At 35.1% G+C, this 17348-nt stretch overlaps 61 non-coding genes and 3 pseudogenes across 61 annotated transcripts; all 64 read right to left on the bottom strand.

Moving 5' to 3' along the window:
* Positions 1-73: 73 nt before the first annotated feature.
* Positions 74-192, bottom strand: LOC145299570 (5S ribosomal RNA). Its single transcript, XR_013871822.1, has one exon. It is a non-coding gene; the product is annotated as a 5S ribosomal RNA (ribosomal RNA).
* A 151-nt stretch (positions 193-343) lies between these two features.
* On the bottom strand, positions 344-462 carry LOC145300284 (5S ribosomal RNA). The gene has a single exon (XR_013872514.1). It is a non-coding gene; the product is annotated as a 5S ribosomal RNA (ribosomal RNA).
* A 149-nt stretch (positions 463-611) lies between these two features.
* On the bottom strand, positions 612-730 carry LOC145299012 (5S ribosomal RNA). Its single transcript, XR_013871279.1, has one exon. It is a non-coding gene; the product is annotated as a 5S ribosomal RNA (ribosomal RNA).
* Positions 731-881: 151 nt separating this feature from the next.
* On the bottom strand, positions 882-1000 carry LOC145300538 (5S ribosomal RNA). Its single transcript, XR_013872755.1, has one exon. It is a non-coding gene; the product is annotated as a 5S ribosomal RNA (ribosomal RNA).
* A 150-nt stretch (positions 1001-1150) lies between these two features.
* On the bottom strand, positions 1151-1269 carry LOC145299011 (5S ribosomal RNA). Its single transcript, XR_013871278.1, has one exon. It is a non-coding gene; the product is annotated as a 5S ribosomal RNA (ribosomal RNA).
* Positions 1270-1421: 152 nt separating this feature from the next.
* Positions 1422-1540, bottom strand: LOC145300537 (5S ribosomal RNA). The gene has a single exon (XR_013872754.1). It is a non-coding gene; the product is annotated as a 5S ribosomal RNA (ribosomal RNA).
* Positions 1541-1692: 152 nt separating this feature from the next.
* On the bottom strand, positions 1693-1811 carry LOC145301232 (5S ribosomal RNA). Its single transcript, XR_013873433.1, has one exon. It is a non-coding gene; the product is annotated as a 5S ribosomal RNA (ribosomal RNA).
* Positions 1812-1961: 150 nt separating this feature from the next.
* LOC145301211 (5S ribosomal RNA) lies at positions 1962-2080 on the bottom strand. The gene has a single exon (XR_013873412.1). It is a non-coding gene; the product is annotated as a 5S ribosomal RNA (ribosomal RNA).
* A 153-nt stretch (positions 2081-2233) lies between these two features.
* LOC145299010 (5S ribosomal RNA) lies at positions 2234-2352 on the bottom strand. Its single transcript, XR_013871277.1, has one exon. It is a non-coding gene; the product is annotated as a 5S ribosomal RNA (ribosomal RNA).
* A 151-nt stretch (positions 2353-2503) lies between these two features.
* On the bottom strand, positions 2504-2622 carry LOC145299009 (5S ribosomal RNA). Its single transcript, XR_013871276.1, has one exon. It is a non-coding gene; the product is annotated as a 5S ribosomal RNA (ribosomal RNA).
* Positions 2623-2773: 151 nt separating this feature from the next.
* LOC145299569 (5S ribosomal RNA) lies at positions 2774-2892 on the bottom strand. Its single transcript, XR_013871821.1, has one exon. It is a non-coding gene; the product is annotated as a 5S ribosomal RNA (ribosomal RNA).
* Positions 2893-3043: 151 nt separating this feature from the next.
* On the bottom strand, positions 3044-3162 carry LOC145300283 (5S ribosomal RNA). Its single transcript, XR_013872513.1, has one exon. It is a non-coding gene; the product is annotated as a 5S ribosomal RNA (ribosomal RNA).
* Positions 3163-3311: 149 nt separating this feature from the next.
* On the bottom strand, positions 3312-3430 carry LOC145299007 (5S ribosomal RNA). Its single transcript, XR_013871274.1, has one exon. It is a non-coding gene; the product is annotated as a 5S ribosomal RNA (ribosomal RNA).
* Positions 3431-3581: 151 nt separating this feature from the next.
* LOC145301221 (5S ribosomal RNA) lies at positions 3582-3700 on the bottom strand. Its single transcript, XR_013873422.1, has one exon. It is a non-coding gene; the product is annotated as a 5S ribosomal RNA (ribosomal RNA).
* A 152-nt stretch (positions 3701-3852) lies between these two features.
* On the bottom strand, positions 3853-3971 carry LOC145300619 (5S ribosomal RNA). Its single transcript, XR_013872833.1, has one exon. It is a non-coding gene; the product is annotated as a 5S ribosomal RNA (ribosomal RNA).
* A 151-nt stretch (positions 3972-4122) lies between these two features.
* On the bottom strand, positions 4123-4241 carry LOC145300883 (5S ribosomal RNA). Its single transcript, XR_013873092.1, has one exon. It is a non-coding gene; the product is annotated as a 5S ribosomal RNA (ribosomal RNA).
* Positions 4242-4391: 150 nt separating this feature from the next.
* Positions 4392-4510, bottom strand: LOC145299006 (5S ribosomal RNA). Its single transcript, XR_013871273.1, has one exon. It is a non-coding gene; the product is annotated as a 5S ribosomal RNA (ribosomal RNA).
* Positions 4511-4661: 151 nt separating this feature from the next.
* On the bottom strand, positions 4662-4780 carry LOC145299568 (5S ribosomal RNA). The gene has a single exon (XR_013871820.1). It is a non-coding gene; the product is annotated as a 5S ribosomal RNA (ribosomal RNA).
* Positions 4781-4931: 151 nt separating this feature from the next.
* LOC145300256 (5S ribosomal RNA) lies at positions 4932-5050 on the bottom strand. The gene has a single exon (XR_013872487.1). It is a non-coding gene; the product is annotated as a 5S ribosomal RNA (ribosomal RNA).
* Positions 5051-5201: 151 nt separating this feature from the next.
* Positions 5202-5319, bottom strand: LOC145301376 (5S ribosomal RNA; annotated as a pseudogene).
* A 149-nt stretch (positions 5320-5468) lies between these two features.
* On the bottom strand, positions 5469-5587 carry LOC145299738 (5S ribosomal RNA). The gene has a single exon (XR_013871986.1). It is a non-coding gene; the product is annotated as a 5S ribosomal RNA (ribosomal RNA).
* A 151-nt stretch (positions 5588-5738) lies between these two features.
* Positions 5739-5857, bottom strand: LOC145299005 (5S ribosomal RNA). The gene has a single exon (XR_013871272.1). It is a non-coding gene; the product is annotated as a 5S ribosomal RNA (ribosomal RNA).
* A 152-nt stretch (positions 5858-6009) lies between these two features.
* Positions 6010-6128, bottom strand: LOC145299413 (5S ribosomal RNA). The gene has a single exon (XR_013871670.1). It is a non-coding gene; the product is annotated as a 5S ribosomal RNA (ribosomal RNA).
* Positions 6129-6281: 153 nt separating this feature from the next.
* LOC145300882 (5S ribosomal RNA) lies at positions 6282-6400 on the bottom strand. The gene has a single exon (XR_013873091.1). It is a non-coding gene; the product is annotated as a 5S ribosomal RNA (ribosomal RNA).
* A 151-nt stretch (positions 6401-6551) lies between these two features.
* LOC145299412 (5S ribosomal RNA) lies at positions 6552-6670 on the bottom strand. Its single transcript, XR_013871669.1, has one exon. It is a non-coding gene; the product is annotated as a 5S ribosomal RNA (ribosomal RNA).
* A 151-nt stretch (positions 6671-6821) lies between these two features.
* LOC145299004 (5S ribosomal RNA) lies at positions 6822-6940 on the bottom strand. The gene has a single exon (XR_013871271.1). It is a non-coding gene; the product is annotated as a 5S ribosomal RNA (ribosomal RNA).
* A 151-nt stretch (positions 6941-7091) lies between these two features.
* Positions 7092-7210, bottom strand: LOC145300305 (5S ribosomal RNA). The gene has a single exon (XR_013872534.1). It is a non-coding gene; the product is annotated as a 5S ribosomal RNA (ribosomal RNA).
* A 152-nt stretch (positions 7211-7362) lies between these two features.
* Positions 7363-7481, bottom strand: LOC145301188 (5S ribosomal RNA). Its single transcript, XR_013873389.1, has one exon. It is a non-coding gene; the product is annotated as a 5S ribosomal RNA (ribosomal RNA).
* Positions 7482-7631: 150 nt separating this feature from the next.
* Positions 7632-7750, bottom strand: LOC145298986 (5S ribosomal RNA). Its single transcript, XR_013871253.1, has one exon. It is a non-coding gene; the product is annotated as a 5S ribosomal RNA (ribosomal RNA).
* A 152-nt stretch (positions 7751-7902) lies between these two features.
* Positions 7903-8021, bottom strand: LOC145301432 (5S ribosomal RNA; annotated as a pseudogene).
* A 150-nt stretch (positions 8022-8171) lies between these two features.
* On the bottom strand, positions 8172-8290 carry LOC145298699 (5S ribosomal RNA). Its single transcript, XR_013870971.1, has one exon. It is a non-coding gene; the product is annotated as a 5S ribosomal RNA (ribosomal RNA).
* A 152-nt stretch (positions 8291-8442) lies between these two features.
* LOC145300822 (5S ribosomal RNA) lies at positions 8443-8561 on the bottom strand. The gene has a single exon (XR_013873033.1). It is a non-coding gene; the product is annotated as a 5S ribosomal RNA (ribosomal RNA).
* Positions 8562-8712: 151 nt separating this feature from the next.
* LOC145299737 (5S ribosomal RNA) lies at positions 8713-8831 on the bottom strand. The gene has a single exon (XR_013871985.1). It is a non-coding gene; the product is annotated as a 5S ribosomal RNA (ribosomal RNA).
* Positions 8832-8983: 152 nt separating this feature from the next.
* LOC145299003 (5S ribosomal RNA) lies at positions 8984-9102 on the bottom strand. The gene has a single exon (XR_013871270.1). It is a non-coding gene; the product is annotated as a 5S ribosomal RNA (ribosomal RNA).
* A 152-nt stretch (positions 9103-9254) lies between these two features.
* LOC145299410 (5S ribosomal RNA) lies at positions 9255-9373 on the bottom strand. Its single transcript, XR_013871667.1, has one exon. It is a non-coding gene; the product is annotated as a 5S ribosomal RNA (ribosomal RNA).
* A 153-nt stretch (positions 9374-9526) lies between these two features.
* Positions 9527-9645, bottom strand: LOC145300881 (5S ribosomal RNA). Its single transcript, XR_013873090.1, has one exon. It is a non-coding gene; the product is annotated as a 5S ribosomal RNA (ribosomal RNA).
* A 150-nt stretch (positions 9646-9795) lies between these two features.
* Positions 9796-9914, bottom strand: LOC145299409 (5S ribosomal RNA). Its single transcript, XR_013871666.1, has one exon. It is a non-coding gene; the product is annotated as a 5S ribosomal RNA (ribosomal RNA).
* A 151-nt stretch (positions 9915-10065) lies between these two features.
* Positions 10066-10184, bottom strand: LOC145300584 (5S ribosomal RNA). The gene has a single exon (XR_013872798.1). It is a non-coding gene; the product is annotated as a 5S ribosomal RNA (ribosomal RNA).
* A 150-nt stretch (positions 10185-10334) lies between these two features.
* Positions 10335-10453, bottom strand: LOC145300304 (5S ribosomal RNA). The gene has a single exon (XR_013872533.1). It is a non-coding gene; the product is annotated as a 5S ribosomal RNA (ribosomal RNA).
* A 152-nt stretch (positions 10454-10605) lies between these two features.
* LOC145301187 (5S ribosomal RNA) lies at positions 10606-10724 on the bottom strand. The gene has a single exon (XR_013873388.1). It is a non-coding gene; the product is annotated as a 5S ribosomal RNA (ribosomal RNA).
* A 150-nt stretch (positions 10725-10874) lies between these two features.
* Positions 10875-10993, bottom strand: LOC145298975 (5S ribosomal RNA). The gene has a single exon (XR_013871242.1). It is a non-coding gene; the product is annotated as a 5S ribosomal RNA (ribosomal RNA).
* A 152-nt stretch (positions 10994-11145) lies between these two features.
* Positions 11146-11264, bottom strand: LOC145301431 (5S ribosomal RNA; annotated as a pseudogene).
* Positions 11265-11414: 150 nt separating this feature from the next.
* Positions 11415-11533, bottom strand: LOC145298688 (5S ribosomal RNA). Its single transcript, XR_013870960.1, has one exon. It is a non-coding gene; the product is annotated as a 5S ribosomal RNA (ribosomal RNA).
* A 152-nt stretch (positions 11534-11685) lies between these two features.
* Positions 11686-11804, bottom strand: LOC145300823 (5S ribosomal RNA). Its single transcript, XR_013873034.1, has one exon. It is a non-coding gene; the product is annotated as a 5S ribosomal RNA (ribosomal RNA).
* Positions 11805-11955: 151 nt separating this feature from the next.
* LOC145299421 (5S ribosomal RNA) lies at positions 11956-12074 on the bottom strand. Its single transcript, XR_013871678.1, has one exon. It is a non-coding gene; the product is annotated as a 5S ribosomal RNA (ribosomal RNA).
* Positions 12075-12225: 151 nt separating this feature from the next.
* LOC145299002 (5S ribosomal RNA) lies at positions 12226-12344 on the bottom strand. The gene has a single exon (XR_013871269.1). It is a non-coding gene; the product is annotated as a 5S ribosomal RNA (ribosomal RNA).
* Positions 12345-12494: 150 nt separating this feature from the next.
* On the bottom strand, positions 12495-12613 carry LOC145300630 (5S ribosomal RNA). Its single transcript, XR_013872844.1, has one exon. It is a non-coding gene; the product is annotated as a 5S ribosomal RNA (ribosomal RNA).
* A 150-nt stretch (positions 12614-12763) lies between these two features.
* Positions 12764-12882, bottom strand: LOC145300255 (5S ribosomal RNA). Its single transcript, XR_013872486.1, has one exon. It is a non-coding gene; the product is annotated as a 5S ribosomal RNA (ribosomal RNA).
* Positions 12883-13033: 151 nt separating this feature from the next.
* On the bottom strand, positions 13034-13152 carry LOC145299001 (5S ribosomal RNA). The gene has a single exon (XR_013871268.1). It is a non-coding gene; the product is annotated as a 5S ribosomal RNA (ribosomal RNA).
* Positions 13153-13304: 152 nt separating this feature from the next.
* On the bottom strand, positions 13305-13423 carry LOC145299408 (5S ribosomal RNA). Its single transcript, XR_013871665.1, has one exon. It is a non-coding gene; the product is annotated as a 5S ribosomal RNA (ribosomal RNA).
* Positions 13424-13574: 151 nt separating this feature from the next.
* Positions 13575-13693, bottom strand: LOC145299000 (5S ribosomal RNA). The gene has a single exon (XR_013871267.1). It is a non-coding gene; the product is annotated as a 5S ribosomal RNA (ribosomal RNA).
* Positions 13694-13842: 149 nt separating this feature from the next.
* LOC145298999 (5S ribosomal RNA) lies at positions 13843-13961 on the bottom strand. Its single transcript, XR_013871266.1, has one exon. It is a non-coding gene; the product is annotated as a 5S ribosomal RNA (ribosomal RNA).
* Positions 13962-14112: 151 nt separating this feature from the next.
* On the bottom strand, positions 14113-14231 carry LOC145299407 (5S ribosomal RNA). The gene has a single exon (XR_013871664.1). It is a non-coding gene; the product is annotated as a 5S ribosomal RNA (ribosomal RNA).
* A 152-nt stretch (positions 14232-14383) lies between these two features.
* Positions 14384-14502, bottom strand: LOC145300254 (5S ribosomal RNA). Its single transcript, XR_013872485.1, has one exon. It is a non-coding gene; the product is annotated as a 5S ribosomal RNA (ribosomal RNA).
* A 151-nt stretch (positions 14503-14653) lies between these two features.
* On the bottom strand, positions 14654-14772 carry LOC145298998 (5S ribosomal RNA). Its single transcript, XR_013871265.1, has one exon. It is a non-coding gene; the product is annotated as a 5S ribosomal RNA (ribosomal RNA).
* A 152-nt stretch (positions 14773-14924) lies between these two features.
* LOC145299406 (5S ribosomal RNA) lies at positions 14925-15043 on the bottom strand. Its single transcript, XR_013871663.1, has one exon. It is a non-coding gene; the product is annotated as a 5S ribosomal RNA (ribosomal RNA).
* Positions 15044-15194: 151 nt separating this feature from the next.
* Positions 15195-15313, bottom strand: LOC145298418 (5S ribosomal RNA). The gene has a single exon (XR_013870704.1). It is a non-coding gene; the product is annotated as a 5S ribosomal RNA (ribosomal RNA).
* A 150-nt stretch (positions 15314-15463) lies between these two features.
* LOC145300356 (5S ribosomal RNA) lies at positions 15464-15582 on the bottom strand. Its single transcript, XR_013872582.1, has one exon. It is a non-coding gene; the product is annotated as a 5S ribosomal RNA (ribosomal RNA).
* Positions 15583-15732: 150 nt separating this feature from the next.
* Positions 15733-15851, bottom strand: LOC145299404 (5S ribosomal RNA). Its single transcript, XR_013871661.1, has one exon. It is a non-coding gene; the product is annotated as a 5S ribosomal RNA (ribosomal RNA).
* Positions 15852-16003: 152 nt separating this feature from the next.
* Positions 16004-16122, bottom strand: LOC145301269 (5S ribosomal RNA). Its single transcript, XR_013873468.1, has one exon. It is a non-coding gene; the product is annotated as a 5S ribosomal RNA (ribosomal RNA).
* A 149-nt stretch (positions 16123-16271) lies between these two features.
* LOC145298996 (5S ribosomal RNA) lies at positions 16272-16390 on the bottom strand. Its single transcript, XR_013871263.1, has one exon. It is a non-coding gene; the product is annotated as a 5S ribosomal RNA (ribosomal RNA).
* A 151-nt stretch (positions 16391-16541) lies between these two features.
* Positions 16542-16660, bottom strand: LOC145300307 (5S ribosomal RNA). The gene has a single exon (XR_013872536.1). It is a non-coding gene; the product is annotated as a 5S ribosomal RNA (ribosomal RNA).
* A 151-nt stretch (positions 16661-16811) lies between these two features.
* On the bottom strand, positions 16812-16930 carry LOC145298995 (5S ribosomal RNA). The gene has a single exon (XR_013871262.1). It is a non-coding gene; the product is annotated as a 5S ribosomal RNA (ribosomal RNA).
* Positions 16931-17080: 150 nt separating this feature from the next.
* Positions 17081-17199, bottom strand: LOC145300354 (5S ribosomal RNA). The gene has a single exon (XR_013872581.1). It is a non-coding gene; the product is annotated as a 5S ribosomal RNA (ribosomal RNA).
* Positions 17200-17348: the final 149 nt, after the last annotated feature.

Genomic DNA, 17348 nt, shown 5'->3' with positions numbered 1-17348 from the left:
TTGTTTTTTTATCTAATATTTTACATTAAAATCGAACGCATTTTTATGAGTTTTTCCAAAAATTCAGGGGAAATGCTTACAGCACCTGGTATTCCCAAGCGGTCACCCATCTAAGTACTGACCAGGCTCTACGTTGCTTAACTTCGGGGATCGGACGCGAACCGGTGTTTTCAACGTGATATGGCCGTAAGCGAAGACGTGCCATAATTTTAACTATTACAATTTCAATATTTATTTACCAAATCTGATAATGTAATGATATTTTGTTTTTTGTTTTTTTATCTAATATTTTACATTAAAATCGAACGCATTTTTATGAGTTTTTCCAAAAATTCAGGGGAAATGCTTACAGCACCTGGTATTCCCAAGCGGTCACCCATCTAAGTACTGACCAGGCTCTACGTTGCTTAATTTCGGGGATCGGACGAGAACCGGTGTTTTCAACGTGATATGGCCGTAAGCGAAGAAGTGCCATAATTTTAACTATTACAATTTCAATATTTATTTACCAAATCTGATAATTTAATGATACTTTATTTGTTTTTTTTACCTAATATTTTACATTAAAATCGAACGCATTTTTATGAGTTTTTCCAAAAATTCAGGGGAAATGCTTACAGCACCTGGTATTCCCAAGCGGTCACCCATCTAAGTACTGACCAGGCTCTACGTTGCTTAACTTCGGGGATCGGACGAGAACCGGTGTTTTCAACGTGATATGGCCGTAAGCGGAGACGTGCCATAATTTTAACTATTACAATTTCAATATTTATTTACCAAATCTGATAATGTAATGATATTTTGTTTTTTGTTTTTTTATCTAATATTTTACATTAAAATCGAACGCATTTTTATGAGTTTTTCCAAAAATTCAGGGGAAATGCTTACAGCACTTGGTATTCCCAAACGGTCACCCATCTAAGTACTGACCAGGCTCTACGTTGCTTAACTTCGGGGATCGGACGAGAACCGGTGTTTTCAACGTGATATGGCCGTAAGCGAAGACGTGCCATAATTTTAACTATTACAATTTCAATATTTATTTACCAAATCTGAAAATGTAATGATATTTTTTTTTTGTTTTTTTATCTAATATTTTACATTAAAATCGAACGCATTTTTATGAGTTTTTCCAAAAATTCAGGGGAAATGCTTACAGCACCTGGTATTCCCAAGCGGTCACCCATCTAAGTACTGACCAGGCTCTACGTTGCTTAACTTCGGGGATCGGACGAGAACCGGTGTTTTCAACGTGATATGGCCGTAAGCGAAGACGTGCCATAATTTTAACTATTACAATTTCAACATTTATTTACCAAATCTGATAATGTAATGATATTTTGTTTTTTGTTTTTTTTATCTAATATTTTACATTAAAATCGAACGCATTTTTATGAGTTTTTCCAAAAATTCAGGGACAATGCTTACAGCACTTGGTATTCCCAAACGGTCACCCATCTAAGTACTGACCAGGCTCTACGTTGCTTAACTTCGGGGATCGGACGAGAACCGGTGTTTTCAACGTGATATGGCCGTAAGCGAAGACGTGCCATAATTTTAACTATTACAATTTCAATATTTATTTACCAAATCTGATAATGTAATGATATTTTGTTTTTAGTTTTTTTTATCTAATATTTTACATTAAAATCGAACGCATTTTTATGAGTTTTTCCAAAAATTCATGGGAAATGCTTACAGCACCTGGTATTCCCACACGGTCACCCATATAAGTACTGACCAGGCTCTACGTTGCTTAACTACGTGGATCGGACGAGAACCGGTGTTTTCAACGTGATATGGCCGTAAGCGAAGATGTGCCATAATTTTAACTATTACAATTTCAATATTTATTTACCAAATCTGATAATGTAATGATATTTTGTTTTTTGTTTTTTATCTAATATTTTACATTAAAATCGAACGCATTTTTATGAGTTTTTCCAAAAATTCAGGGGAAATGCTTACAGCACCTGGTATTCCCAAGCGGTCACCCATCTAAGTACTGACCAGGCTCTACGTTGCTTAACTTACGGGATCGGACGAGAACCGGTATTTTCAACGTGATATGGCCGTAAGCGAAGACGTGCCATTATTTTAACTATTACAATTTCAATATTTATTTACCAAATCTGATAATGTAATGATATTTTGTTTTTTGTTTTTTTTTATCTAATATTTTACATTAAAATCGAACGCATTTTTATGAGTTTTTCCAAAAATTCAGGGGAAATGCTTACAGCACCTGGTATTCCCAAGCGGTCACCCATCTAAGTACTGACCAGGCTCTACGTTGCTTAACTTCGGGGATCGGACGAGAACCGGTGTTTTCAACGTGATATGGCCGTAAGCGAAGACGTGCCATAATTTTAACTATTACAATTTCAATATTTATTTACCAAATCTGATAATGTAATGATATTTTGTTTTTTGTTTTTTTATCTAATATTTTACATTAAAATCGAACGCATTTTTATGAGTTTTTCCAAAAATTCAGGGGAAATGCTTACAGCACCTGGTATTCCCAAGCGGTCACCCATCTAAGTACTGACCAGGCTCTACGTTGCTTAACTTCGGGGATCGGACGAGAACCGGTGTTTTCAACGTGATATGGCCGTAAGCGAAGACGTGCCATAATTTTAACTATTACAATTTCAATATTTATTTACCAAATCTGATAAAGTAATGATATTTTGTTTTTTGTTTTTTTATCTAATATTTTACATTAAAATCGAACGCATTTTTATGAGTTTTTCCAAAAATTCAGGGGAAATGCTTACAGCACCTGGTATTCCCAAGCGGTCACCCATCTAAGTACTGACCAGGCTCTACGTTGCTTAACTTCGGGGATCGGACGCGAACCGGTGTTTTCAACGTGATATGGCCGTAAGCGAAGACGTGCCATAATTTTAACTATTACAATTTCAATATTTATTTACCAAATCTGATAATGTAATGATATTTTGTTTTTTGTTTTTTTATCTAATATTTTACATTAAAATCGAACGCATTTTTATGAGTTTTTCCAAAAATTCAGGGGAAATGCTTACAGCACCTGGTATTCCCAAGCGGTCACCCATCTAAGTACTGACCAGGCTCTACGTTGCTTAATTTCGGGGATCGGACGAGAACCGGTGTTTTCAACGTGATATGGCCGTAAGCGAAGAAGTGCCATAATTTTAACTATTACAATTTCAATATTTATTTACCAAATCTGATAATTTAATGATACTTTATTTGTTTTTTTTACCTAATATTTTACATTAAAATCGAACGCATTTTTATGAGTTTTTCCAAAAATTCAGGGGAAATGCTTACAGCACCTGGTATTCCCAAGCGGTCACCCATCTAAGTACTGACCAGGCTCTACGTTGCTTAACTTCGGGGATCGGACGAGAACCGGTGTTTTCAACGTGATATGGCCGTAAGCGAAGACGTGCCATAATTTTAACTATTACAATTTCAACATTTATTTACCAAATCTGATAATGTAATGATATTTTGTTTTTTGTTTTTTTATCTAATATTTTACATTAAAATCGAACGCATTTTTATGAGTTTTTCCAAAAATTCAGGGGAAATGCTTACAGCACTTGGTATTCCCAAACGGTCACCAATCTAAGTACTGACCAGGCTCTACGTTGCTTAACTTCGGGGATCGGACGAGAACCGGTGTTTTCAACGTGATATGGCCGTAAGCGAAGACGTGCCATAATTTTAACTATTACAATTTCAATATTTATTTACCAAATCTGATAATGTAATGATATTTTGTTTTTTGTTTTTTTTATCTAATATTTTACATTAAAATCGAACGCATTTTTATGAGTTTTTCCAAAAATTCAGGGGAAATGCTTACAGCACCTGGTATTCCCAAACGGTCACCCATATAAGTACTGACCAGGCTCTACGTTGCTTAACTACGGGGATCGGACGAGAACCGGTGTTTTCAACGTGATATGGCCGTAAGCGAAGACGTGCCATAATTTTAACTATTACAATTTCAATATTTATTTACCAAATCTGATAATGTAATGATATTTTGTTTTTTGTTTTTTTATCTAATATTTTACATTAAAATCGAACGCATTTTTATGAGTTTTTCCAAAAATTCAGGGGAAATGCTTACAGCACCTGGTATTCCCAAGCGGTCACCCATCTAAGTACTGACCAGGCTCTACGTTGCTTAATATCGGGGATCGGACGAGAACCGGTGTTTTCAACGTGATATGGCCGTAAGCCAAGAAGTGCGATAATTTTAACTATTACAATTTCAATATTTATTTGCCAAATCTCATAATTTAATGATACTTTATTTGTTTTTTTTTACCTAATATTTTACATTAAAATCGAACGCATTTTTATGAGTTTTTCCAAAAATTCAGGGGAAATGCTTACAGCACCTGGTATTCCCAAGCGGTCACCCATCTAAGTACTGACCAGGCTCTACGTTGCTTAACTTCGGGGATCGGACGAGAACCGGTGTTTTCAACGTGATATGGCCGTAAGCGAAGACGTGCCATAATTTTAACTATTACAATTTCAATATTTATTTACCAAATCTGATAATGTAATGATATTTTGTTTTTTGTTTTTTTATCTAATATTTTACATTAAAATCGAACGCATTTTTATGAGTTTTCCAAAAAATTCAGGGGAAATGCTTACAGCACCTGGTATTCCCAAGCGGTCACCCATCTAAGTACTGACCAGGCTCTACGTTGCTTAACTTCGGGGATCGGACGCGAACCGGTGTTTTCAACGTGATATGGCCGTAAGCGAAGACGTGCCATAATTTTAACTATTACAATTTCAATATTTATTTACCAAATCTGATACTGTAATGATATTTTGTTTTTTGTTTTTTTATCTAATATTTTACATTAAAATCGAACGCATTTTTATGAGTTTTTCCAAAAATTCAGGGGAAATGCTTACAGCACCTGGTATTCCCAAGCGGTCACCCATCTAAGTACTGACCAGGCTCTACGTTGCTTAACTTCGGGGATCGGACGAGAACCGGTGTTTTCAACGTGATATGCCCGTAAGCGAAGAAGTGCCATAATTTTAACTATTACAATTTTAATATTTATTTACCAAATCTGATAATGTAATGATATTTTGTTTTTTGTTTTTTTATCTAATATTTTACATTAAAATCGAACGCATTTTTATGAGTTTTTCCAAAAATTCAGGGGAAATGCTTACAGCACCTGGTATTCCCAAGCGGTCACACATCTAAGTAGTGACCAGGCTCTACGTTGCTTAACTTCGGGATCGGACGAGAACCGGTGTTTTCAACGTGATATGGCCGTAAGCGAAGAAGTGCCATAATTTTTACTATTACAATTTCAATATTTATTTACCAAATCTGATAATTTAATGATACTTTATTTGTGTTTTTTACCTAATATTTTACATTAAAATCGAACGCATTTTTATGAGTTTTTCCAAAAATTCAGGGGAAATGCTTACAGCACCTGGTATTCCCAAGCGGTCACCCATCTAAGTACTGACCAGGCTCTCCGTTGCTTAACTTCGGGGATCGGACGAGAACCGGTGTTTTCAACGTGATATGGCCGTAAGCGAAGACGTGCCATAATTTTAACTATTACAATTTCAATATTTATTTACCAAATCTGATAATGTAATGATATTTTGTTTTTTGTTTTTTTATCTAATATTTTACATTAAAATCGAACACATTTTTATGAGTTTTTCCAAAAATTCAGGGGAAATGCTTACAGCACCTGGTATTCCCAAGCGGTCACCCATCTAAGTACTGACCAGGCTCTACGTTGCTTAACTTCGGGGATCGGACGAGAACCGGTGTTTTCAACGTGATATGGCCGTAAGCGAAGACGTGCCATAATTTTAACTATTACAATTTCAATATTTATTTACCAAATCTGATAATGTAATGATATTTTGTTTTTTGTTTTTTTTATCTAATATTTTACATTAAAATCGAACGCATTTTTATGAGTTTTTCCAAAAATTCAGGGGAAATGCTTACAGCACCTGGTATTCCCAAGCGGTCACCCATCTAAGTACTGACCAGGCTCTACGTTGCTTAACTTCGGGGATCAGACGAGAACCGGTGTTTTCAACGTGATATGGCCGTAAGCGAAGACGTGCCATAATTTTAACTATTACAATTTTAATATTTATTTACCAAATCTGATAATGTAATGATATTTTGTTTTTTGTTTTTTTTTATCTAATATTTTACATTAAAATCGAACGCATTTTTATGAGTTTTTCCAAAAATTCAGGGGAAATGCTTACAGCACCTGGTATTCCCAAGCGGTCACCCATCTAAGTACTGACCAGGCTCTACGTTGCTTAATATCGGGGATCGGACGAGAACCGGTGTTTTCAACGTGATATGGCCGTAAGCGAAGAAGTGCGATAAGTTTAACTATTACAATTTCAACATTTATTTACCAAATCTGATAATTTAATGATACTTTATTTGTTTTTTTTTTACCTAATATTTTACATTAAAATCGAACACATTTTTATGAGTTTTTCCAAAAATTCAGGGGAAATGCTTACAGCACCTGGTATTCCCAAGCGGTCACCCATCTAAGTACTGACCAGGCTCTACGTTGCTTAACTTCGGGGATCAGACGAGAACCGGTGTTTTCAACGTGATATGGCCGTAAGCGAAGACGTGCCATAATTTTAACTATTACAATTTCAATATTTATTTACCAAATCTGATAATGTAATGATATTTTGTTTTTTATTGTTTTATCTAATATTTTACATTAAAATCGAACGCATTTTTATGAGTTTTTCCAAAAATTCAGGGGAAATGCTTACAGCACCTGGTATTCCCAAGCGGTCACCCATCTAAGTACTGACCAGGCTCTACGTTGCTTAACTTCGGGGATCGGACGAGAACCGGTGTTTTCAACGTGATATGGCCGTAAGCGAAGACGTGCCATAATTTTAACTATTACAATTTCAATATTTATTTACCAAATCTGATAATGTAATGATATTTTGTTTTTTGTTTTTTTATCTAATATTTTACATTAAAATCGAACGCATTTTTATGAGTTTTTCCAAAAATTCAGGGGAAATGCTTACAGCACCTGGTATTCCCAAGCGGTCACCCATCTAAGTACTGACCAGGCTCTACGTTGCTTAACTTCGGGGAGCAGACGAGAACCGGTGTTTTCAACGTGATATGGCCGTAAGCGAAGACGTGCCATAATTTTAACTATTACAATTTTAATATTTATTTACCAAATCTGATAATGTAATGATATTTTGTTTTTTGTTTTTTTTATCTAATATTTTACATTAAAATCGAACGCATTTTTATGAGTTTTTCCAAAAATTCAGGGGAAATGCTTACAGCACCTGGTATTCCCAAGCAGTCACCCATCTAAGTACTGACCAGGCTCTACGTTGCTTAATATCGGGGATCGGACGAGAACCGGTGTTTTCAACGTGATATGGCCGTAAGCGAAGAAGTGCGATAATTGTAACTATTACAATTTCAATATTTATTTACCAAATCTGATAATTTAATGATACTTTATTTGTTTTTTTTTACCTAATATTTTACATTAAAATCGAACGCATTTTTATGAGTTTTTCCAAAAATTCAGGGGAAATGCTTACAGCACCTGGTATTCCCAAGCGGTCACCCATCTAAGTACTGACCAGGCTCTACGTTGCTTAACTTCGGGGATCGGACGAGAACCGGTGCTTTCAACGTGATATGGCCGTAAGCGAAGACGTGCCATAATTTTAACTATTACAATTTTAATATTTATTTACCAAATCTGATAATGTAATAATATTTTGTTTTTTGTTGTTTTTATCTAATATTTTACATTAAAATCGAACGCATTTTTATGAGTTTTTCCAAAAATTCAGGGGAAATGCTTACAGCACCTGGTATTCTTAAGCGGTCACCCATCTAAGTACTGACCAGGCTCTACGTTGCTTAATATTTGGGATCGGACGAGAACCGGTGTTTTCAACGTGATATGGCCGTAAGCGAAGACGTGCCATAATTTTAACTATTACAATTTCAATATTTATTTACCAAACCTGATAATTTAATGATACTTTATTTGTTATTTTTTACCTAATATTTTACATTAAAATCGAACGCATTTTTATGAGTTTTTCCAAAAATTCAGGGGAAATGCTTACAGCACCTGGTATTCCCAAGCGGTCACCCATCTAAGTACTTACCAGGCTCTACGTTGCTTAACTTCGGGGATCGGACGAGAACCGGTGTTTTCAACGTGATATGGCCGTAAGCGAAGACGTGCCATAATTTTAACTATTACAATTTCAATATTTATTTACCAAATCTGATAATGTAATGATATTTTGTTTTTTGTTTTTTGTATCTAATATTTTACATTAAAATCGAACGCATTTTTATGAGTTAATCCAAAAATTCAGGGGAAATGCTTACAGCACCTGGTATTCCCAAACGGTCATCCATCTAAGTACTGACCAGGCTCTACGTTGCTTAACTTCGGGGATCGGACGAGAACCGGTGTTTTCAACGTGAGATGGCCGTAAGCGAAGACGTGCCATAATTTTAACTATTACAATTTCAATATTTATTTACCAAATCTGATAATGTAATGATATTTTGTTTTTTGTTTTTTTATCTAATATTTTACATTAAAATCGAACGCATTTTTATGAGTTTTTCCAAAAATTCAGGGGAAATGCTTACAGCACCTGGTATTCCCAAGCGGTCACCCATCTAAGTACTGACCAGGCTCTCCGTTGCTTAACTTCGGGGATCGGACGAGAACCGGTGTTTTCAACGTGATATGGCCGTAAGCGAAGACGTGCCATAATTTTAACTATTACAATTTCAATATTTATTTACCAAATCTGATAATGTAATGATATTTTGTTTTTTGTTTTTTTTATCTAATATTTTACATTAAAATCGAACACATTTTTATGAGTTTTTCCAAAAATTCAGGGGAAATGCTTACAGCACCTGGTATTCCCAAGCGGTCACCCATCTAAGTACTGACCAGGCTCTACGTTGCTTAACTTCGGGGATCGGACGAGAACCGGTGTTTTCAACGTGATATGGCCGTAAGCGAAGACGTGCCATAATTTTAACTATTACAATTTCAATATTTATTTACCAAATCTGATAATGTAATGATATTTTGTTTTTTGTTTTTTTTATCTAATATTTTACATTAAAATCGAACGCATTTTTATGAGTTTTTCCAAAAATTCAGGGGAAATGCTTACAGCACCTGGTATTCCCAAGCGGTCACCCATCTAAGTACTGACCAGGCTCTACGTTGCTTAACTTCGGGGATCAGACGAGAACCGGTGTTTTCAACGTGATATGGCCGTAAGCGAAGACGTGCCATAATTTTAACTATTACAATTTTAATATTTATTTACCAAATCTGATAATGTAATGATATTTTGTTTTTTGTTTTTTTTTATCTAATATTTTACATTAAAATCGAACGCATTTTTATGAGTTTTTCCAAAAATTCAGGGGAAATGCTTACAGCACCTGGTATTCCCAAGCGGTCACCCATCTAAGTACTGACCAGGCTCTACGTTGCTTAATATCGGGGATCGGACGAGAACCGGTGTTTTCAACGTGATATGGCCGTAAGCGAAGAAGTGCGATAAGTTTAACTATTACAATTTCAACATTTATTTACCAAATCTGATAATTTAATGATACTTTATTTGTTTTTTTTTACCTAATATTTTACATTAAAATCGAACACATTTTTATGAGTTTTTCCAAAAATTCAGGGGAAATGCTTACAGCACCTGGTATTCCCAAGCGGTCACCCATCTAAGTACTGACCAGGCTCTACGTTGCTTAACTTCGGGGATCAGACGAGAACCGGTGTTTTCAACGTGATATGGCCGTAAGCGAAGACGTGCCATAATTTTAACTATTACAATTTCAATATTTATTTACCAAATCTGATAATGTAATGATATTTTGTTTTTTATTGTTTTATCTAATATTTTACATTAAAATCGAACGCATTTTTATGAGTTTTTCCAAAAATTCAGGGGAAATGCTTACAGCACCTGGTATTCCCAAGCGGTCACCCATCTAAGTACTGACCAGGCTCTACGTTGCTTAACTTCGGGGATCGGACGAGAACCGGTGTTTTCAACGTTATATGGCCGTAAGCGAAGACGTGCCATAATTTTAACTATTACAATTTCAATATTTATTTACCAAATCTGATAATGTAATGATATTTTGTTTTTGTTTTTTTATCTAATATTTTACATTAAAATCGAACGCATTTTTATGAGTTTTTCCAAAAATTCAGGGGAAATGCTTACAGCACCTGGTATTCCCAAGCGGTCACCCATCTAAGTACTGACCAGGCTCTACGTTGCTTAACTTCGGGGAGCAGACGAGAACCGGTGTTTTCAACGTGATATGGCCGTAAGCGAAGACGTGCCATAATTTTAACTATTACAATTTTAATATTTATTTACCAAATCTGATAATGTAATGATATTTTGTTTTTTGTTTTTTTTATCTAATATTTTACATTAAAATCGAACGCATTTTTATGAGTTTTTCCAAAAATTCAGGGGAAATGCTTACAGCACCTGGTATTCCCAAGCAGTCACCCATCTAAGTACTGACCAGGCTCTACGTTGCTTAATATCGGGGATCGGACGAGAACCGGTGTTTTCAACGTGATATGGCCGTAAGCGAAGAAGTGCGATAATTGTAACTATTACAATTTCAATATTTATTTACCAAATCTGATAATTTAATGATACTTTATTTGTTTTTTTTTACCTAATATTTTACATTAAAATCGAACGCATTTTTATGAGTTTTTCCAAAAATTCAGGGGAAATGCTTACAGCACCTGGTATTCCCAAGCGGTCACCCATCTAAGTACTGACCAGGCTCTACGTTGCTTAACTTCGGGGATCGGACGAGAACCGGTGCTTTCAACGTGATATGGCCGTAAGCGAAGACGTGCCATAATTTTAACTATTACAATTTTAATATTTATTTACCAAATCTGATAATGTAATAATATTTTGTTTTTTGTTGTTTTTATCTAATATTTTACATTAAAATCGAACGCATTTTTATGAGTTTTTCCAAAAATTCAGGGGAAATGCTTACAGCACCTGGTATTCTTAAGCGGTCACCCATCTAAGTACTGACCAGGCTCTACGTTGCTTAATATTTGGGATCGGACGAGAACCGGTGTTTTCAACGTGATATGGCCGTAAGCGAAGACGTGCCATAATTTTAACTATTACAATTTCAATATTTATTTACCAAATCTGATAATTTAATGATACTTTATTTGTTATTTTTTACCTAATATTTTACATTAAAATCGAACGCATTTTTATGAGTTTTTCCAAAAATTCAGGGGAAATGCTTACAGCACCTGGTATTCCCAAGCGGTCACCCATCTAAGTACTTACCAGGCTCTACGTTGCTTAACTTCGGGGATCGGACGAGAACCGGTGTTTTCAACGTGATATGGCCGTAAGCGAAGACGTGCCATAATTTTAACTATTACAATTTCAATATTTATTTACCAAATCTGATAATGTAATGATATTTTGTTTTTTGTTTTTTGTATCTAATATTTTACATTAAAATCGAACGCATTTTTATGAGTTAATCCAAAAATTCAGGGGAAATGCTTACAGCACCTGGTATTCCCAAACGGTCAACCATCTAAGTACTGACCAGGCTCTACGTTGCTTAACTTCGGGGATCGGACGAGAACCGGTGTTTTCAACGTGAGATGGCCGTAAGCGAAGACGTGCCATAATTTTAACTATTACAATTTCAATATTTATTTACCAAATCTGATAATGTAATGATATTTTGTTTTTTGTTTTTTTTTCTAATATTTTACATTAAAATTGAACGCATTTTTATGAGTTTTTCCAAAAATTCAGGGGAAATGCTTACAGCACCTGGTATTCCCAAGCGGTCACCCATCTAAGTACTGACCAGGCTCAACGTTGCTTAACTTCGGGGATCGGACGAGAACCGGTGTTTTCAACGTGATATGACCGTAAGCGAAGACGTGCAATAATTTTAACTATTACAATTTCAATATTTATTTACCAAATCTGATAATGTAATGATATTTTGTTTTTTGTTTTTTTATCTAATATTTTACATTAAAATCGAACGCATTTTTATGAGTTTTTCCAAAAATTCAGGGGAAATGCTTACAGCACCTGGTATTCCCAAGCGGTCACCCATCTAAGTACTGACCAGGCTCTACGTTGCTTAACTTCGGGGATCGGACGAGAACCGGTGTTTTCAACGTGATATGGCCGTAAGCGAAGAAGTGCGATAATTTTAACTATTACAATTTCAATATTTATTTACCAAATCTGATAATTTAATGATACTTTATTTGTTTTTTTTTACCTAATATTTTACATTAAAATCGAACGCATTTTTATGAGTTTTTCCAAAAATTCAGGGGAAATGCTTACAGCACCATGTATTCCCAAGCGGTCACCCATCTAAGTACTGACCAGGCTCTACGTTGCTTAACTTCGGGGATCGGACGAGAACCGGTGTTTTCAACGTGATATGGCCGTAAGCGAAGAAGTGCGATAATTTTAACTATTACAATTTCAATATTTATTTACCAAATCTGATAATTTAATGATACTTTATTTGTTTTTTTTTACCTAATATTTTACATTAAAATCGAACGCATTTTTATGAGTTTTTCCAAAAATTCAGGGGAAATGCTTACAGCACCTGGTATTCCCAAGCGGTCACCCATCTAAGTACTGACCAGGCTCTACGTTGCTTAACTTCGGGGATCGGACGAGAACCGGTGTTTTCAACGTGATATGCCCGTAAGCGAAGACGTGCCATAATTTTAACTATTACAATTTCAATATTTATTTACCAAATCTGATAATGTAATGATATTTTGTTTTTTGTTTTTTTATCTAATATTTTACATTAAAATCGAACACATTTTTATGAGTTTTTCCAAAAATTCAGGGGAAATGCTTACAGCACCTGGTATTCCCAAGCGGTCACCCATCTAAGTACTGACCAGGCTCTACGTTGCTTAACTTCGGGGATCGGACGAGAACCGGTGTTTTCAACGTGATATGGCCGTAAGCGAAGACGTGCCATAATTTTAACTATTACAATTTCAATATTTATTTACCAAATCTGATAATGTAATGATATTTTGTTTTTTGTTTTTTTTATCTAATATTTTACATTAAAATCGAACGCATTTTTATGAGTTTTTCCAAAAATTCAGGGGAAATGCTTACAGCACCTGGTATTCCCAAGCGGTCACCCATCTAAGTACTGACCAGGCTCTACGTTGCTTAACTTCGGGGATCAGACGAGAACCGGTGTTTTCAACGTGATATGGCCGTAAGCGAAGACGTGCCATAATTTTAACTATTACAATTTCAATATTTATTTACCAAATCTGATAATGTAATGATATTTTGTTTTTTATTTTTTTATCTAATATTTTACATTAAAATCGAACGCATTTTTATGAGTTTTTCCAAAAATTCAGGGGAAATGCTTACAGCACCTGGTATTCCCAAGCGGTCACCCATCTAAGTACTGACCAGGCTCTACGTTGCTTAACTTCGGGGATCGGACGAGAACCGGTGTTTTCAACGTGATATGGCCGTAAGCGAAGACGTGCCATAATTTTAACTATTACAATTTCAATATTTATTTACCAAATCTGATAATGTAATGATACTTTATTTGTTTTTTTTACCTAATATTTTACATTAAAATCGAACGCATTTTTATGAGTTTTTCCAAAAATTCAGGGGAAATGCTTACAGCACCTGGTATTCCCAAGCGGTCACCCATCTAAGTACTGACCAGGCTCTACGTTGCTTAACTTCGGGGATCGGACGAGAACCGGTGTTTTCAACGTGATATGGCCGTAAGCGAAGAAGTGCGATAATTTTAACTATTACAATTTCAATATTTATTTACCAAATCTGATAATTTAATGATACTTTATTTGTTTTTTTTTTACCTAATATTTTACATTAAAATCGAACGCATTTTTATGAGTTTTTCCAAAAATTCAGGGGAAATGCTTACAGCACCTGGTATTCCCAAGCGGTCACCCATCTAAGTACTGACCAGGCTCTACGTTGCTTAACTTCGGGGATCAGACGAGAACCGGTGTTTTCAACGTGATATGGCCGTAAGCGAAGACGTGCCATAATTTTAACTATTACAATTTTAATATTTATTTACCAAATCTGATAATGTAATGATATTTTGTTTTTTGTTTTTTTTACCTAATATTTTACATTAAAATCGAACGCATTTTTATGAGTTTTTCCAAAAATTCAGGGGAAATGCTTACAGCACCTGGTATTCCCAAGCGGTCACCCATCTAAGTACTGACCAGGCTCTACGTTGCTTAACTTCGGGGATCGGACGAGAACCGGTGTTTTCAACGTGATATGCCCGTAAGCGAAGACGTGCCATAATTTTAACTATTACAATTTCAATATTTATTTACCAAATCTGATAATGTAATGATATTTTGTTTTTTGTTTTTTTATCTAATATTTTACATTAAAATCGAACACATTTTTATGAGTTTTTCCAAAATTTAAGGGGAAATGCTTACAGCACCTGGTATTCCCAAGCGGTCACCCATCTAAGTACTGACCAGGCTCTACGTTGCTTAACTTCGGGGATCGGACGAGAACCGGTGTTTTCAACGTGATATGGCCGTAAGCGAAGACGTGCCATAATTTTAACTATTACAATTTCAATATTTATTTACCAAATCTGATAATGTAATGATATTTTGTTTTTTGTTTTTTTTATCTAATATTTTACATTAAAATCGAACGCATTTTTATGAGTTTTTCCAAAAATTCAGGGGAAATGCTTACAGCACCTGGTATTCCCAAGCGGTCACCCATCTAAGTACTGACCAGGCTCTACGTTGCTTAACTTCGGGGATCAGACGAGAACCGGTGTTTTCAACGTGATATGGCCGTAAGCGAAGACGTGCCATAATTTTAACTATTACAATTTCAATATTTATTTACCAAATCTGATAATGTAATGATATTTTGTTTTTTATTTTTTTATCTAATATTTTACATTAAAATCGAACGCATTTTTATGAGTTTTTCCAAAAATTCAGGGGAAATGCTTACAGCACCTGGTATTCCCAAGCGGTCACCCATCTAAGTACTGACCAGGCTCTACGTTGCTTAACTTCGGGGATCGGATGAGAACCGGTGTTTTCAACGTGATATGGCCGTAAGCGAAGACGTGCCATAATTTTAACTATTACAATTTCAATATTTATTTACCAAATCTGATAATGTAATGATACTTTATTTGTTTTTTTTTACCTAATATTTTACATTAAAATCGAACGCATTTTTATGAGTTTTTCCAAAAATTCAGGGGAAATGCTTACAGCACCTGGTATTCCCAAGCGGTCACCCATCTAAGTACTGACCAGGCTCTACGTTGCTTAACTTCGGGGATCGGACTAGAACCGGTGTTTTCAACGTGATATGGCCGTAAGCGAAGAAGTGCGATAATTTTAACTATTACAATTTCAATATTTATTTACCAAATCTGATAATTTAATGATACCTTATTTGTTTTTTTTTACCTAATATTTTACATTAAAATCGAACGCATTTTTATGAGTTTTTCCAAAAATTCAGGGGAAATGCTTACAGCACCTGGTATTCCCAAGCGGTCACCCATCTAAGTACTGACCAGGCTCTACGTTGCTTAACTTCGGGGATCAGACGAGAACCGGTGTTTTCAACGTGATATGGCCGTAAGCGAAGACGTGCCATAATTTTAACTATTACAATTTTAATATTTATTTACCAAATCTGATAATGTAATGATATTTTGTTTTTTGTTTTTTTTATCTAATATTTTACATTAAAATCGAACGCATTTTTATGAGTTTTTCCAAAAATTCAGGGGAAATGCTTACAGCACCTGGTATTCCCAAGCAGTCACCCATCTAAGTACTGACCAGGCTCTACGTTGCTTATTATCGGGGATCGGACGAGAACCGGTGTTTTCAACGTGATATGGCCGTAAGCGAAGAAGTGCGATAATTTTAACTATTACAATTTCAATATTTATTTACCAAATCTGATAATTTAATGATACTTTATTTGTTTTTTTTTACCTAATATTTTACATTAAAATCGAACGCATTTTTATGAGTTTTTCAAAAATTCAGGGGAAATGCTTACAGCACCTGGTATTCCCAAGCGGTCACCCATCTAAGTACTGACCAGGCTCTACGTTGCTTAACTTCGGGGATCGGACGAGAACCGGTGTTTTCAACGTGATATGGCCGTAAGCGAAGACGTGCCATAATTTTAACTATTACAATTTCAATATTTATTTACCAAATCTGATAATGTAATGATATTTTGTTTTTTGTTTTTTTATCTAATATTTTACATTAAAATCGAACGCATTTTTATGAGTTTTTCCAAAAATTCAGGGGAAATGCTTACAGCACCTGGTATTCCCAAGCGGTCACCCATCTAAGCACTGACCAGGCTCTACGTTGCTTAACTTCGGGGATCGGACGAGAACCGGTGTTTTCAACGTGATATGGCCGTAAGCGAAGACGTGCCATAATTTTAACTATTACAATTTCAATATTTATTTACCAAATCTGATAATGTAATGATATTTTGTTTTTTGTTTTTTTATCTAATATTTTACATTAAAATCGAACGCATTTTTATGAGTTTTTCCAAAAATTCAGGGGAAATGCTTACAGCACCTGGTATTCCCAAGCGGTCACCCATCTAAGTACTGACCAGGCTCTACGTTGCTTAACTTCGGGGATCGGACGAGAACCGGTGTTTTCAACGTGATATGGCCGTAAGCGAAGACGTGCCATAATTTTAACTATTACAATTTCAATATTTATTTACCAAATCTGATAATGTAATGATACTTTATTTGTTTTTTTTTACCTAATATTTTACATTAAAATCGAACGCATTTTTATGAGTTTTTCCAAAAATTCAGGGGAAATGCTTACAGCACCTGGTATTCCCAAGCGGTCACCCATCTAAGTACTGACCAGGCTCTACGTTGCTTAACTTCGGGGATCGGACTAGAACCGGTGTTTTCAACGTGATATGGCCGTAAGCGAAGAAGTGCGATAATTTTAACTATTACAATTTCAATATTTATTTACCAAATCTGATAATTTAATGATACTTTATTTGTTTTTTTTTACCTAATATTTTACATTAAAATCGAACGCATTTTTATGAGTTTTTCCAAAAATTCAGGGGAA

The sequence above is a fragment of the Euprymna scolopes genome, chromosome 18 (genome assembly GCF_053919585.1).
Source record: "Euprymna scolopes isolate OS-2025 chromosome 18, ASM5391958v1, whole genome shotgun sequence".
NCBI classification, from domain to species: domain Eukaryota; kingdom Metazoa; phylum Mollusca; class Cephalopoda; order Sepiida; family Sepiolidae; genus Euprymna; species Euprymna scolopes.
The sequence above is the reverse complement of the archived record's forward strand: the minus strand, read 5'-3'. Positions and strand labels throughout refer to the sequence as shown.